Source organism: Phascolarctos cinereus, unplaced genomic scaffold (genome assembly GCF_003287225.1).
Source record: "Phascolarctos cinereus isolate Bilbo 61053 unplaced genomic scaffold, phaCin_HiC Scaffold_4;HRSCAF=312, whole genome shotgun sequence".
Lineage (NCBI taxonomy): Eukaryota > Metazoa > Chordata > Mammalia > Diprotodontia > Phascolarctidae > Phascolarctos > Phascolarctos cinereus.
In genome coordinates, this window is record NW_027555847.1 from 151,200,426 (window position 1) to 151,216,626 (window position 16,201).

The window sequence follows — 16,201 nt, forward strand, 5'->3', positions numbered from 1 at the left end:
ACCTTTTTCTCTACAATTCAGTATGTTTTGGAGCTACTTAGAGCAGAGGTGTCAAAATGGGCCATTGGGAAGTATATGGCCCACACTCCCATGGTGGCAGTAATCAGTTAAAATGTATTTTAAAATATTTAAATAAACAAATAAAAATACAACAAAACATAGATGATGGTAATGTGTGACTTTCTAAGTCAGTATGCAGTCCACAAGGATCCTTATATATGGTTTAGCACCAGTTTCTATTAGAGTTTGACACCAGTGACCACAGCCAGGACTTGAAATCAGGCCTTCCTAGCTTCAAAACCACCTCCCTATCCACTACCTAAATGCAAATTACAGATCAAAAAAGTGAGAGAGGTGAAATGATTTCCCCAGCATTACAACACCGGTGTCAGACACAACTAAAACCCTGTTTCAGTCACCCAACATCAACACTAGTGGGCTATATACTACCGACATTTCACATCCCAAAATAAAGATTAGGACATCTGGAGAAGAAGTGAAATTAGGAAACCAGAAAAAAAATTTCTGAATTTTAACCAAAGGTATTTCCTTTTTATTCCAATTTGAATACAATATATTTTTATTTTTGAGCCAATTGTTTTACTGGGTAAATGAAAAGTGAACACTTAAAATCAGATCTGTGTAGGCCAGAGGCCACAGAGTGAATCTTTACATGCTTAAAAAAGAGTAGCTTAAAAAAAAAGGAGTGACACTAATTTGGAGGAGCACAATACAAAGTAAGGCTTCAGAACTTCAAGGACCTGTTATTTTATTACTGTGAATAGTCCTTCCCACCAAACCACATCTGGAACCCTCTTTACCTTAGTAGTAGCAATTTAGCCAAAGGAGCAAATATCCACAGAAGGTCAAAAAGTGACACTCTTGCTCAGGAATGAGGTGTGGTACCTCACTAGGCAGAACTTACTGACCCAGGTATTGAACGATGATATAACATCACATTGGATAATCTGCAGCCCTTGTCTTGGAGAGTTATCCTTGGAGTGCTTTATCCAGTCTGCAATGCACTCAGCCTCCCTAATATTCCATGCAGCTGTACTGTATGATCAGAAAGAACCAAAGCTTTTCATACTGTACTGCTAATGTGTCTTGCAAAGTCAGGGCTGAACCGTGTTTCCATTCCAAATGATTCAGGCAGATTTCCAAGATGGCCTAACAGCACCCCTTTCAATTACTGGAGTTCTAGCAAAAGAGAAGGTGGAACCAAGAAAATGGCTTTAGAAAAATAGCTAAAATGACAGCTGCTACACATTTAAGTGTTGTGGGAGGAAAAAAAAAACCTGAGGCTTGAAAGTGATATTCACCAGATATGCTGTAATATACTAATTTCCGGCTCTCCACACACAAGCAGCGATTGGACGTAAAGAACTTTAATGGAGTCTTAAGAGCTACTAACAGAAAGCCTCTATAAAGACAGATCATCCTGACATTCATTATTTTACAAACCTAATTAGGCTGTCTGGTCAATAAAATGTCTCTAGAAAGGATCTCAAATGCAATGGAGCCCATTATAAGCCAAAATGGGTGCTTTAAATAGGGAATAGTTTTTGTAATATTTAAACTAATTAACATCATTGTTTGTGATGAGGCACCATCGGTATCAGAGCTTATATTCAGGGAAACAATTTAACATTAAGATAAGGTGTTTGCATTATCACTCCTATGGGAGTATCAGAATTCTAGAAGAGGGCAGTGATGTAAATGAAGGAACTTCTGTTTTCTTCAGTCAAAGCCCTCATGGTGATTTTTAAGAAAACTGGAATTGACCACTTCCCTCCATTATTTGCACACTTTTTTGTATTTAAACTTATGACTAATTAAAAATAAAATAAGCTAATTCCCTAAGTCTCCCAGGAGATTAAACTGGATGGCATATGTATAGAGTCCTTAAAAGACTTGGGAAGTGGAGCGGGGAGGAGGATATAAGATCCTAGATCTAGGGTTGGGAGGGAACTCAGAGTCTAGGTAGACCAAGCCCTTCACTTTACACATGATGAAACTGAAGCCTAGAAGATTAAATGACTTGCCCAAGGTCATACAGGTAGTAAGTGGCAGAGTTAGAGTTTGAAATCAGGTCCCCTTAACTCCAGTCACTTCTCCTTTCCCTACAGTCAACCAGGAGGACGCTTTGTCTTGGTAGCTGACATTCATTCTTTTCTCAACAACCTCCACCCTAAGCTCTAACCTGCGTCCTGCTTTCTGTCCCCCCGCAGAAAATTCTCCCTCACCAGATTCATACTCAACCTCAATTTATTTCCGTGCAATCTAAATAATAATAGCTTCATTTAAAGCTCATTAAACTTTACAAAGTACTTCATTTGTTGCATCATTTCATCCTCACAATAACCCTGTCAGGATCTTAACATACCTAGCTTTTAAGAATAAGTCACACAGGGGCAGCTGGATAGTCCAGTGGATAGAGCTATGGCCTTGGAGTCAGGAGGACCTGAGTTCAAATGTGACCTGAGACACTTGACACTTATTAGCTGTGTGACCCTGGGCAAGTCACTTAACACTGATTGCCTCACCAAAAAGCAAAAAAAAAGAAGTCAGACCAAACTAAGTGTGATTTCCTTTTGTGTTATGGTTGAAACCTAGTAAATTAGAGGATTAATAAGGATAGTATATCTTGATTTCTGTTCAGTACTGTGAAAAAATTAGAGAGACACTGGAGGAGTCACTGAACAACCTAACGTAATGAATGTTATACAAAGGATCAATTGTCAACCTGAATAACAATGAACAATTATGTAGTATTTATTAATACCTTATTTAACTTGAGCCTCCCAACAAACCTGTGAGGTAGGTACCACAGGTATTATTACCTCCATTTTTAAAAAGAGGAATATAGAGTTCAAAAAAGTTACTCGAGGTCCCACAGCCAGTAATTATCAGAGGAGAAATTTCAACTCCATTCTTTTTTTTCCTCTACCTGCAACATTTATTCACTCTGAACCACACCACAGACTTGTCTTATAGCCAATTTTATTCCACATACAGCATTTATCAATGAATTAAGACATACAGGGTAAGTTTACTAAACTTATGGTTAATACAATGCTGAAAGGGATAGCTAAAACCTTAGAGGACATTGACACTAAAGGAATATTATACTCAGGAGCCTCAGAAATAGTTGAGATACACAAAAATGTAGATAATTTGGGAGGGAGAACTTCCAGCTGGGTCCCAGGTTTCCCCAAGTGCTCTGATGTGATCATGGTTCAGAGCAGCAGGATCAAGATTCATCTCAACAGGGCTGTAATTTTGAGCCAAAAATCAACAAAATAAATTACATAGGGATCAGTGCAAAACACTACACTCAGGATTAAAAAAAATCAAACACATAGGTAATGGATAGGAAGACAAGGATTGTTAGTTGTTCCCATGAAAATGATGTGAGAATTTGAGCTTGCCACAAACTCAAAAGACAATATGAACAATTGCTTGCAATGTCAATGCACTCCTTGACTATATTCATATATATCCAGATTATGGCCAGCAATCATTTTACTATGGTCTGCCCCAGTCAGATGCTATCTGGGCTGTGTTCAGTTCTGAGTGCTGCATTTTAAGAAAGGCATTAACAAATCAGATTATGTTCAGAAGAAGGCAAAATAGGCAAAAGGTTTGGAAATTATTTTGTAAAGAAGTATGTATACTTAGCATGGAGAAAAGAAAATTTGCAGGGCATGACACTATTTTTAAATGTGCAGGGGGATATTACACAAAACAGAACATTAGACCTGTTTGGTGGTGCCTCAAAAAGCAGAACAAAAACAAAAATTAAAAAAAGAGTGGATGAAAGTTAAAGGGGACCAGATTTCAGGACAATATATGGGAAGACCTTCTAACATCTATAATTGCCCAAAAATGATGGGAAAGAATCCTATGTAGTGAGCTAGCTATCATTAAAAGCATTCTAGCAGCACATGGATAATCACTTGTCAGGTATTCCTGTATGGTTGAAAGTTCTGGCAAGGTGATACGTAGGATTCTCTTCAAGTCAATGAGGTTTTATGATTCCATAATAAAGTGAAAATCCTTTTTTCCTTCAACTTCTGGTTTACTACATTTTTTCTGATCCAGCATTGCATTCTTCTCCCTTACTGCTCCCAATCCCTTCAGTTGGTAATGATCTTCCCTCTCAGCTATCACATAGCACTTTATTATAAAATAATTTGTAACTCTCTAGGGCAAGAGTTCTTAATTTTTTAATTTTAATTTTAATTTTTTTTCTGCATCATAGCCCTTCTAGCAGTCTGATGAAGCTTATTCACCCCTTCAAAGAATATATTATTCAGAGGATTGTTGTGAGGATAAAAGAAGATAATGTTTATAAAGCAATTTGTAATAATTAAATATTAATGGCTATTATTATTATTTTATTATTATTATTAATGGTTTAAGGGCATTAAATAAAATACATAGGATTACAAAGAAAACCAGTTATATTGAAACAAAGATGTGATTATTTTTCCATCCAAGTTCACAGACCCCCTAAAATATATTAGGTTAAGAACCCCTGCTCTAGGCATTTATTGAGTGATACTGTACATTTTGTTTATGTTGATATCTTATTGCTCTCTTAGACCATAAGCTCACTGAAGGCAAGCACCAAATGTGATGGAAGTTTTATTTTTTCCCTAAGTACTAGCAAAGTTCTCTGAATACAATAGTCACTTAATAAATATTTTTATTGTACTATATTATATAATAGGGCAGCTAGGTGGCACAGAGGATAGAATTCCAGGCCTGGAGTCAGAAAGATTCAATTTCCTAAGTTTAAATCAGGCCTCACGTACTTACTAGCTGTGTGATCTTACTAGTTATGTGATCTTGGGCCAGTCACTTAATCTGTTTGCCTCAGTTTCCTCATCTGTAAAGTGAGCCAGGGTATGAAACTACAAACCACTACACTATCTTTTCCAAGAAAACCCCAAATGGGGTGGCAAAGAGTCAGACAAGATTGAAAAAAATCACTGAACAACACATTGTATTATAATAATAAGGTCTAACATTTGCATGGCACTATGAGGCTTGCAAAGTGCTTAACCAACGTTATCTCATTTTATCCCCAGATAGCCTTGGGAGGAGTTATTGTGTTGTGTTGTGTATTATGTTGTATTTCATCTACTCTGTTAATTCATTATTGACCCCTCTTTTACTTCATCAAGCTCTCTCATATATGGGTCTTGAAAATTCTAGGCCTTAAGGAGCCCCATCCATAAAGTGTCACTCTATGGAACTTATGGAAAGTACACCTGTTCCATAAGCAACATCTTCCTTCATGTTTGGTTTGGTTTCATTTCTATGGGTTATTTCACATACCCACCGCAAACTGAAGCAATTCTTTAGATGATTACAATGAAGCATGGGCTTACTTAGTAATTTGGAGACAAGCTTTAGATCCCTTTTGGTAGCATTCTCCTTTCCTATTCCCTATGCTCTTGACATAGGCTGTACTTCAGCTGGAGCTATGATTTTAGAAGGCTTCAGAACACTTCTTTGAAAACTTGGGGACTTCTAAGAGGCTTGAACACTCTGGATATGATGAAAGGAGACTCTGAATATCTTAACTGAAGCCATATGTCTGATTTTAAAAAAAGCAAAAGAAAGAAAGGGAGAAAGAAAAAAGCCTTTGTCTTCTTTGTCTTCCTCTTGAAATTGTGCCCTCACTTTACACGTTTTATACTGTTTGAGTTTGTGGGGTATTTCCACTGAATTTTGTTTCCTATGGACAGGGAATTACAAACCGAGCATTAAAGCTGATTTGTGGCATTATGCCTTCTCATCGATATTGTCAAAACAGGAACAACATTTGAAACACAAAATGTGAAAAATATTTTTTTTGTTCACATTCTGATTGGATAAACTTGAATCCAGTTTCTAACCATGGCTGACACTTAGACTTTGGGGACGATGTCAGTAGTTTAGGTATTGGTCTACATTCATATTATAAAGACTGAAGTCTTCTATTGCCTACAGATGCATAAACATAGCTGTTATTTGCTTCCTATCTATAAGCAACATGGCTTCCTTTGCACAAAGGCTCCCTCCTAAATGGAGCACAGCTGATGGGTAGAAGAATGGGGAGTGAAGTAAAGGCCACTTCAACTTTTCAAAGCTTCCTTCTTTCAAGCTCAATGAAACTATTCAAAGAAAGATGAAAGTTTCTATCTGCATAATACTTTGTTACCAATGACCAGTACATGTGGATATTACTTACCAGGCTCTTGGGGAATTTAACCCTTCCGATTTCATATCCTCCAAATAAAGAATTATATTTCTTCTGGTAACTCCCTCTTCCAAAAATTATTTATCAGACATTATGAGGCAGTTAGTATCAAAACAAGTCAAGGGCTTTAAAAGTCCTAGGGCAGGATCATGTATTTCATGAAGCTAATTAATTATTATTCTTGTCTAAATCTACAGCAGTCACAAGTCAGGTCAAGAATACCAGTTTAAAACTTTTGTATGCCACATTAGAGGTAGCTAGGTAATGCAGTGGATAGAATGCTGGGTCTAGAGTCAGGAAGACTCGTGTTCCTAGTTCAAAGCCAGCTTCAGACACTTATTATCTGTGTGACCTTAGACAAGTCACTTAATCCTCCGCTTCAGTTCCTCATCTGTAAAATAAGCTGGAGAAGGAACAGCAAACCGCTCTAGTATTTCTGCCAAGAAAATCCCAAATGAGGTCACAAAGAGTCTGACGTGACAAGTGATGGAACAATAAAACGCCATGTTATTAGAAGCAGCTAGGTTTAGTGAAGAGAATACTGAATTTAGGAGTCAAAGTCCTGGGTTCATACTCTATATCTATTATTTTTCTAGCTATAACACCCTGGGCAAGGAACTTCACCATCTATGTTTTTCCAGCAACTCCAAAGTGCTCATCTTTTAAGTCATAGATGGGTTGCAATCTGCCTCAGTTGAGGGAGTTCCTACATTGGGAGTATTGTGAATTTATGAAATTGAAGATTTCATTGTGTTAGATTATTAGCACTTTATTTTTGTTTTGTTTTGTTTTTTGTTTTTGCTTTTGAGGCATTTGGGGTTAAGTGACTTGCCCAGGGTCACACAGCTAGTACGTGTCAAATGTTTGGTCTGAGGCCGGATTTGAACTCAGGTCCTCCTGACTTCAGGGCCAGTGCTCTATCCACTGCACCATCTAGCTGCCCTGATTATTAGCACTTTAATCAGTCTCATGGATATGGTTTCTGCCCATTTCCAATAATGATGTAGTTGGGAACAGTAGTAAAATAAAATATTAATTCATTTTTATTAACTATATTTAGTCTGCATATTACCTGACATTGGGGTAAATATTTCTTTATGCTACATATTTACATAAAATTGACTTGAATTAATCATTCTTTAATAAGAGTAGCTTTTATATCAAGCTCCTGCCCCTTTAAAAACTCTTTAAAATAGGGGAGATAAATACATAGAGGCAAATATATATAGATACACACACATATGTGTGTATGTATATATACCATAGTGTGTATATACATACACATGTGTACATGTGTATATATCATATTTTGCATAAACTAAAAGCAACAAAAGAGCAAACTATTGTGACCTGATCCAAGATAACTTGTTCCTTTTTCCATTCTGTAGCAAGTACAAAACTTAAAATGTTTATTATTTAGGAATGGTAAGCAATTACCACAGTTACATCTGGATTGGACTGTGAAAGAGCTGTTTTACCAGAATTCCTGCTAATTGGCACTTCAACAGAGCTACAACTAGGGCAGGGCATCAAACACTTTGTCCCAGGGTGCGAAAACATATTTATTCTCACCCTTTTGGAGCACATCATCTTGGGGAATTCCATTCAGAGCTACTTGGTTTTAGTATGAGTTTTGTTATAATTATATTAACTAAGCTAAGATCTAAAACTTTTCCCCATTCATTCCCCCTTCACAGTGTCAAAACCATCATTTAGGCAAATAATATCTCTTATTCCACTGGGCCTAGACAAGTTAGAAACCTACAATGACCACATTCTCTGCATAGATTTGTATTACATTGATAATGTAATTATTTAAAGTGTACACTCATACTCTAGATGTTATAACTGTCTAGAGAGAGCTACCTAGCCATGAAAGTTTTCTCAGTGCATAGCTAAACGAACCACATCAGGCCCAAACATGCAAGTTTTGACTCAATAGCAACAAATTTAGGCCATGAAACATTTGAGAGAAACAGAATTAAATGTTGAGCACTAGTTTTTAACAATTATCTAGTTATATTATGAATATGTCATCAAATGCCTCCTTAAAATGTAAGCTCTGTGAGGTAATAAGCTACTTTTCAAAAGAAGTATTAAAGCTGCATGACCCTTTTCAGGAATTTTATAGGAGAGAGTTCTGCTTTTGTCAAAGACGTGGATTAGATGACTTTTAAGGGTTTTTTTTTCCAATTTGTCTAAGAGTCTATGAATCCATAAATCATTCTTCTGCTTCAGGATGGACTGCACATAAACCAGTCCAGACAGCTAGTTGACCATCCTATTATTAAATAACCTAATGAGAAGAGTTTCTGTAACTTCCCCAGGGAAACTCTTCTAGGATTTTACAACTCTTACAGCCTGTGTGAAAGTCACAGATTTAGAGTTAAAATGGTCCTAAGCAGTCTTATTTTCAGAGGAGGAAACTGAGGACCAGAGAGTTCAGTGATTACACAGAAGGCTGTGCTCAAAATCACAAAATGAGAGCCTACTGTTAAATATTTAACAATGGGCTCTCCATGTAACACATTTTTAAATCTACATTTTTAATATTTTTCCATTACTTTCTTAAGTCTAGACAATCAATAAAACAATAGATCAAACTCTGATTCATAGCATTTGCAGATTTCTAAGGTGTAAAAGCTCACTCTAAAAATTAACAAGCATTTCTCACAAGCCAATATAGCTGGCTCCAGAACAGCCCTGATCAGGTAACCAATTCAGCGTGCTTCTCATTACATCACAATTTCCCAATTCCTTTAGCATTTGTTTGTTTTTAATGAAAAGGAGAAGCAATTAATCAAAAGTAAAAACAATTATATCCAAAACTCTTCAAAGAACTTAGTCTGATTTGACCACTTGATATATATGGACTCACGTGTTGCTCCTAAAGTTCTCATGATTCAAAAGCAACTGTGTATTGCTATACCTCCATCATATGACCTGATGAATGTTCCATCAAGGATGGAATACACTTTATATGAAAATATGCATAAAATGAGACATCTTTCTTCCTACAGTGAAGACCCTCATGAATTTCTATAGAAAAAGCTACTCCTATAGAAATTGTAAAAATAGTAGACAACTAATGAAAACAACTAAAAATTATTTGCCTTGTAGGATGGAGTAAAAACAATAAGAAGACAAAGATGATTGAAGACCAGGCCAGTTCATTGTTAGTGAGCTGCTATTATTCAGACAAGTTTTTTACTTCAAGCTGCTAGAACCATTAGGGCCCTAAAAAAGGCCTTATATGAGGTCACAGAAGTTATGGGACTCCAAACACTAAGGCTGTTCTTGGTGAGGAAGGAGACAAGGGAGGGCAAAATGTTTCCTCAAGACATTCCTTTCATCTTTAGCTGACCTCACAAAGAGAAGAGAGAAAGAAAAACTGGGAGAAAAAAAATAATCAAGAGAAATAGATTTTTTTCAAGAAGGGAGGCCTATTAGACAAATGGAATATCTAAGACAATTATGTTAGTATTTTTTAAAATCCTTTCTCCATTATTATTTCAGGCACTCATACAGGATCCTCTTGGGAGCAATGCTGCTGAGATCAATAATATGCCTTCTCAGCAGCCAGGGGCTGAGCAGGTTACAAAGGAGTGGATGCTGTCAGACTCAACTCACAGGTGGTTTGAATATAAAGCCTTAGTTCTGGCTGTCTGGCTATGTGCTCTCGAATTTAATGGAACCTGCACCTGGGGAATAGGAGAGGAAAAAAAGAGGAGCAAAGAATCTGGGGCATTCAGGGCTAAGGGTGTTGATGGTTCACAGGAAGACAGCTGCTTGTATTCCTCATCCAAAGGGCTGACAGAGCCCAGTGAACTAAAAAATAAACTGTGAGCTCAAGGGAATCCTCACCCTTAGGTGACCATAAGCACTGATGGGGTCCAGCTTAACTCCTATCACTTCCATGAAGCCTTCACTAACTGCCCTATCCTACGTTGATTTCTCCCCCTTTCTGAACAACTACAACCATTGTGGTAGTGTACTTTGGGGGTACAGGACATCTGGATTTGGGGTGAAGATACCTGGATTCAAAGTCAGAAAACCTGGGTTGAAATGTATAAGCTAGAAGACCTGAGCAAGTCACTTTGACATTCTGGGGCTCATTTCCTCATCTGTAGATTGGAGATAACAATACTTATGCTACCAACCTCACAGAGTTTTGAGGAAAGCATTTTGTAAAACTCGAAATGCTCTATAAATGTGAGTTACTATTAAAGGCGGTATGGTGTAGTGGAAAGAATGCTGGGTGTGGAAGCAAGAGAGACGTGGGTTTGAATCCTCTCTCTGACAGCCTCTGTGACTCTAAACAAGCTACTTTACCTCTCCCCTCCTCAATTTCCTCATCTGTAAAATGGGGGGAATAATAGATAGTTTATAGTTTCTAAATTATAGAGATGCTGAGGGTCAGATAAGATAATCTATGATTTTTGGTTTGTTTGGTTTTTTGATATTTGGCTAGGCAATGGGGTTAAGTGACTTGCCCAGGGTCACATAGCTATGTTATGTGTCTGAGGCCAGATTTGAATTCAGGTCTTCCTGAATCCAGGGCCGGTGCTCTATCCACTGTGCCACCTAGCTGCCCCCTAAGATAATCTATGTTTAAAAAAAAAAAAGAAAGAAAATTTTGTAAACCTTAAAGTACTGTGTAAATATCAATTTTTATATAAATGTCAACAATTTCTTTATCACACTCCTTCAGCACTTATCATCTCTTGAGTTGTGTTACTGTTTAACTATTTTGTGTGAGCAGGTTTTGTCCCTCAATGCAAATTTAAGCAATCTGAGAGGTTAGAGACTATATTTTATACTTCTTTTATTTAACAGTATTAAGTGAATTCATAAGTGTATTCATTAAATTTAAATAAATGGGCATCTATTAAGGCATACTGCATGTGATACTAGGGATGCAAAGACAAACACAATTACACAGATAAGTGGATGCAAAGTCATAGGATCATAGATTTAGAGCCGCAAGGAACTTTAGAGACCATGGAATCCAACCCCCTCATTTTACAGATAAAGAAATTGACATTCAAAAAGGTTCAATGACTTGCCCAAAGTCACACAGATAATAAGTGTCAGAAGTAGGATGTGAACTCAATTCTTCTTGTCTCTAAATATAGGGCTATATCTGTCGTGTCACTTAGTCATTTCAAAAAGGGTGCTAAGGGTACCAAGCACTGAGGAGCTCAGAAAAGGCCTCCTATTGTAAATAATAAGTAAATCCATGTAATCATGTGCCATAGTTTGTTGTATTTGTGAAGTTATTTTAAACTTGGGAAATGTAAGCAACTCTGGCCATCTAACATAAAACATAGGTTTTGTTCGAAGGAATGCTAAAGTTTTAGAATTGTGTACAAAGCTTTATAACGACCAACAAGTATCTCATGATGAACAGTACTCAATAATGATCATCCATGTGGGAATACTCACTATAAAAATTTCACAGGATGAGAAATCAACACTTAAATAGCTCTGTGTGTGTGTGTGTGTGTGTGTGTGTGTGTGTGTGTGTGTGAGTTTGTAAGAAAATTTGGAAAGGATCAATGTATTTTTCAAAGCCATTCTGAGACACTCGTATAACACCTTAGAGATGTGGGAGTTGCTTTACCTTCTTCAGTTTTATCAAAATTTCAGTAAGGTGTCGGTCAAGCGTTCACAGCCAACTCACTTTACTTCCCATCAACCACTGTTTCTCTAGTAACCAAATAGTAAAACAAATAAACTGACAAGACCTCAAATCCAGCAAAGCCAGAGGCAGTTCCCAAAAGGACTCACCTTCTCTAGAAGCTCAGCTAGCATCAGCCTCACTATTCCCTTAACAAATACTTGGCCAAGTCAAACTTTGACCCCAAGATGTTTCCTGGATTTTTATCCCCTTTATTGCCTTATTAATTTGAAAAACAGGCTTTTCAGCAGACATGATGGCTTTGAAACAAAAAAATAAATAAATAATAACAGTTGGTACCTTTTCCAGATTTCACAACTTTTGCCCTCTTCACATTACCCTGGAGAAATATGGTGAAGCTATCTATGTAAAAGGAAAAAAGAGAGATGGGAAGCAAGAGCTGTAGGACAGCTAAATAAAAATGAGCAGAGTAGGAAAAGGCACATTTTCAGAGAAGCCAGACTAATCTACAAGCTATTCAGTGAATTTCTTTTGGATAGGGCTACATCATAGCATACACAGTTACTTAACAAACTAACCTCCTCATGTGTATAAGAGCAAGTCTCCATTTATTCAAAGCCAGAGTCAGAACTCTAAAGGAAAAGTAAGGTTGAAAAAAAAAAAGAACAAAGGAAATGACAAGAAAAGAAAAGAAAAAAGAAAAGAAACAACTTCAAGAGCTCGTGAACATAGAGATCAGCATTCCATGTCATCAATGTCAATGTCAGGTGGTAATATAATCAATCAATAAGCACTTATTTAGTGTTTATTGTGTATTGGGCATTGTGCTAAGCATAGATGAAACAAAGAGAAGGCAAAAATAAGCCTTACCCTAAAGGAACTTAAATCCTATACAGAAGACATTTCAACATTCAAGTACATACAAGATAAATACAGAGAAAGCTAGGAAATAGCTTTAGAAAGGGAAGATACTAGTAGCTGGGAGGGTGGGAGGTAGGAAAAAGCCTCCAGCAGAGGATAGTCTTTGACCTGAATAATGAAGAAATTAAGGAATTCTGTAAGGCGGAAATTGAAAGACAGTATGCCAAATCTGGGGTTTGGGGTTGATTGTTGTATCTAGTCTTAGTTCACTGAACTTGTCTTCATTCCAGGCCATATTTTGTATTTTTTCTGTGTATTTGCACTATCTCTTTCTATTAGAGAACTTAAACTGAGATCTGTGTGTATGTATGTGTGTAGGTGCACACACATGTAATATATTTTCATATGTGATATTTTGATGACTGCATTTCAATATATTTGGGTTTCATTGATAACCTTATTATTTTATTTTATGCATTTAAATCAGTTTTTAATCTGATTTACCAGAGTAACATTAATAGCCACCTAATAGTTGTGTGTTGAATTGAATGCTTATCACCTAATTAAGACACTAACCCATTTGGTCTTAAATACAAGTTTTAAGGTTCTACTGAAGCAAGCAACAAACTTCAGCTAACTCAATTAGCCAGGTGTTTGAGGTTGTTTCTCTAATATCTCACCAATCTCATCACTCTTTAACCCCTCAGTGGGCACTCAATTCTAGTGGAGTAAAATTCCAAAACTCCCCAAATCCAGTTGCTCATTTTTACTGATAGCTCTGCAAAGCTATAAATGAACATAATTGTATTCTCACCAAAAACAGCTCCAACTTCCCTGATTAATACCCACCATCTATCTAAGAGTTTCCTTTTTATATGTAGTGTGATCATCTCATTTATCCAGTAGCATGGTTAAAAATGCATTCAAGTATAGGTGATATTTCCTACATGGAATATGTATGACTAAATGCTCTTTTAATAAAAAATATTTTATTTTATCTCAACCATTTTGGATAGAAATCTAGGACCTATGAAACCCCTTCCTGTCTTCCTAGACATAATTTAACATTTTCTAAATGACCCAGAATCATCATTATGGACATCAATTATTATATTTTATTGTAATACAAAGAATAAAGAAGTCTATGAAGAACTCGACAAGACGTTCCAAATTAAATCAAAAAACATTTTGTTATTCAGTGACTTCTCAAAAATGGACGTGGGCTTTCCTGGTTGGGTCGGTGTTTGGTAGGGGCCAGCATGGGAGTTGATATCTGCCATAACAAGGACCAGAAAGTCCAGCGCAAGGAGCCCAAGAGCCAGGACATCTACCTGCGGCTGCTGGTGAAGCTCTACCGGTTCCTGGCCCATAGAACCAACTGGACTTTCAACAAGGTTGTCCTGAGAAAGCTGTTCATGAGCTGAACCAATCAGCCCCATCTGTCTCTGTCCCAAATGATCAGGAAAATGAAGCTGCCCAACCGGGAGAACAAGACGGCTGCAGTTGTTGGGACCGTGATAGATGATGTGAGGATCCAGGATGTCCCCAAGCTGAACGTGTGTGCTCTTCATGTTACTATCAATGCCCAGAATAGCATCCTCAAGGCTGGTGGGAAGTTTCTCACCTTTGACCAACTGGCCATGAGCTCACCCAAGGGCCGGGGCACTGTCTTGCTGTCTGGTCCCCGGAAAGGACGTGAGGTATACAGGCAGTTTGGGAAGGCACTGGGCACTCCCCACAGCCACACCAAACCATATGTCTGATCCAAGGGCCAAAAGTTCGAGCGTGCCAGGGGCCACCGTGCCAGCTGAAGCTACAAAAACTAATTCCCTTCCTCATTATATTAAAGATTTTTGGACAAAAAAAAAGTGGACGTGGGAGGACAGTGAAAATTATGTTGGAAAATATGGCTTAATACTAAGAAATGAAAGAGGATGAAGGCAAATCAAAGGACTTATATAGCCTTCAAATCCACAGGAGTCTGTCACTCATACAACACAAATGCCCTCTTCAAGAAGACAGACCAAAGGTACCAGAGGTGACCAGAATGAAATAATATCATTTTTTTAAAATGAAATTTATTATATGCAAATGACAGGAAATGATTATAGACACAGTAGTCATTTCAAAATCTTTGTTTTCAATTACATCCTCAACCAGTTATGGCTGTGATAAAAGTAAATGTCAGATTAGGAAAAAATAAGACAGGACTTAGCATCTGCAACATTAAAAGATCAGAGGCCAGAAGGCAAAGGAGCTAGGACTACAACCAAGAATCACTTACCTGGCAAAATTAAACATAATACATCAAGGGAAAAAATGGTTACTCAATGAAATAGAAGGATTTCAAGCTTTCATAAGAAGACAAGAACTAAACTAAACCAAAAATGTGATCTCCAATATCAAGACCCAAGAAAAGCACAAACAGGCAAAAAGAGAAAAGAAAACATAAGGGATTCAGTAGAGCTAAACTGTTTACCTCCCTACATGGGAAGATGATACTTGTAATTCTACAGCTAAAAGAAATATACATATACAGAGGGTATGGGTATAAGGTGAATTTGAGAGAATGATATAAAAAATTAAGGGATGAGAAAGAGGAGTACACTGGGTGCAAAAGGAATAATATACACAATCAATTGAATGTAGAAATCTATCTTACCAAACAGGGAAGTAGGAGGGGAGGAGATTAAGTAAAAAGGTTGAGGGAAGACTCCCCCTCAGGGGAGGTGGGAAACAGAAGCAAAATTCTGGTGAGGAGGGAAAGGGTGAAAGGAGAGAGAGAGGACAAACAAGAGGAAGAATAAGATGGAGGGAATACTCAGGTAGTAATCATAACTGTAAATATGAATGGGAAGAACTCTCCCATAAAATGGAATTGGACAGCAGAGTAGATTAAAAATCATAATTCTACAATATGTTTTACAAAAAACCCATTTGAAGCAGATAGATACACACAGAGTAAAGGTAATAGATTGGTGCAGAATATATTACACTTCAGCTGAAGTAAAAAAAAAAGGGGGTAGCAATCCTGATCTCAAGCAAAGCAAAAGCAAAAATAGATCTGATTAAAAGAGATAAGGAAGGAAACTATGTCCTGCTAAAAGTTACCATTAGATAATGAAGTAAAATCTATACTAAACATATATGAACCAAATGACATAGCATACATATATTTAGAGGAGAAGTTAAATGAGTTACAGGAAAAAAATAGACAGCAAAACTATATTAGTGGGGCACCTCAACCTCCCCCTCTCAGAGCTAGATAAATCTAACCACAAAATAAACAAGAAAGAAGTTAAGGAGGTGAAGAGAATTTTAGAAAAGTTATATATGGTAGAGCTCTGAAGAAAATTGAATGGGGATAGAAAAGAGTACACCATTTTTTTTTTCAGTGTTACATGGCACCTACACAAAAATTGACCATGTATTAGCTCATAAAAACC

General features: G+C 37.0%; 1 pseudogene; it reads left to right on the forward strand.

The window, feature by feature from the left end:
- The first annotated feature begins 14,014 nt into the window (after window positions 1-14,014).
- Window positions 14,015-14,581, forward strand: LOC110194592 (large ribosomal subunit protein eL18 pseudogene; annotated as a pseudogene).
- The last annotated feature ends 1,620 nt before the right edge of the window (window positions 14,582-16,201 follow it).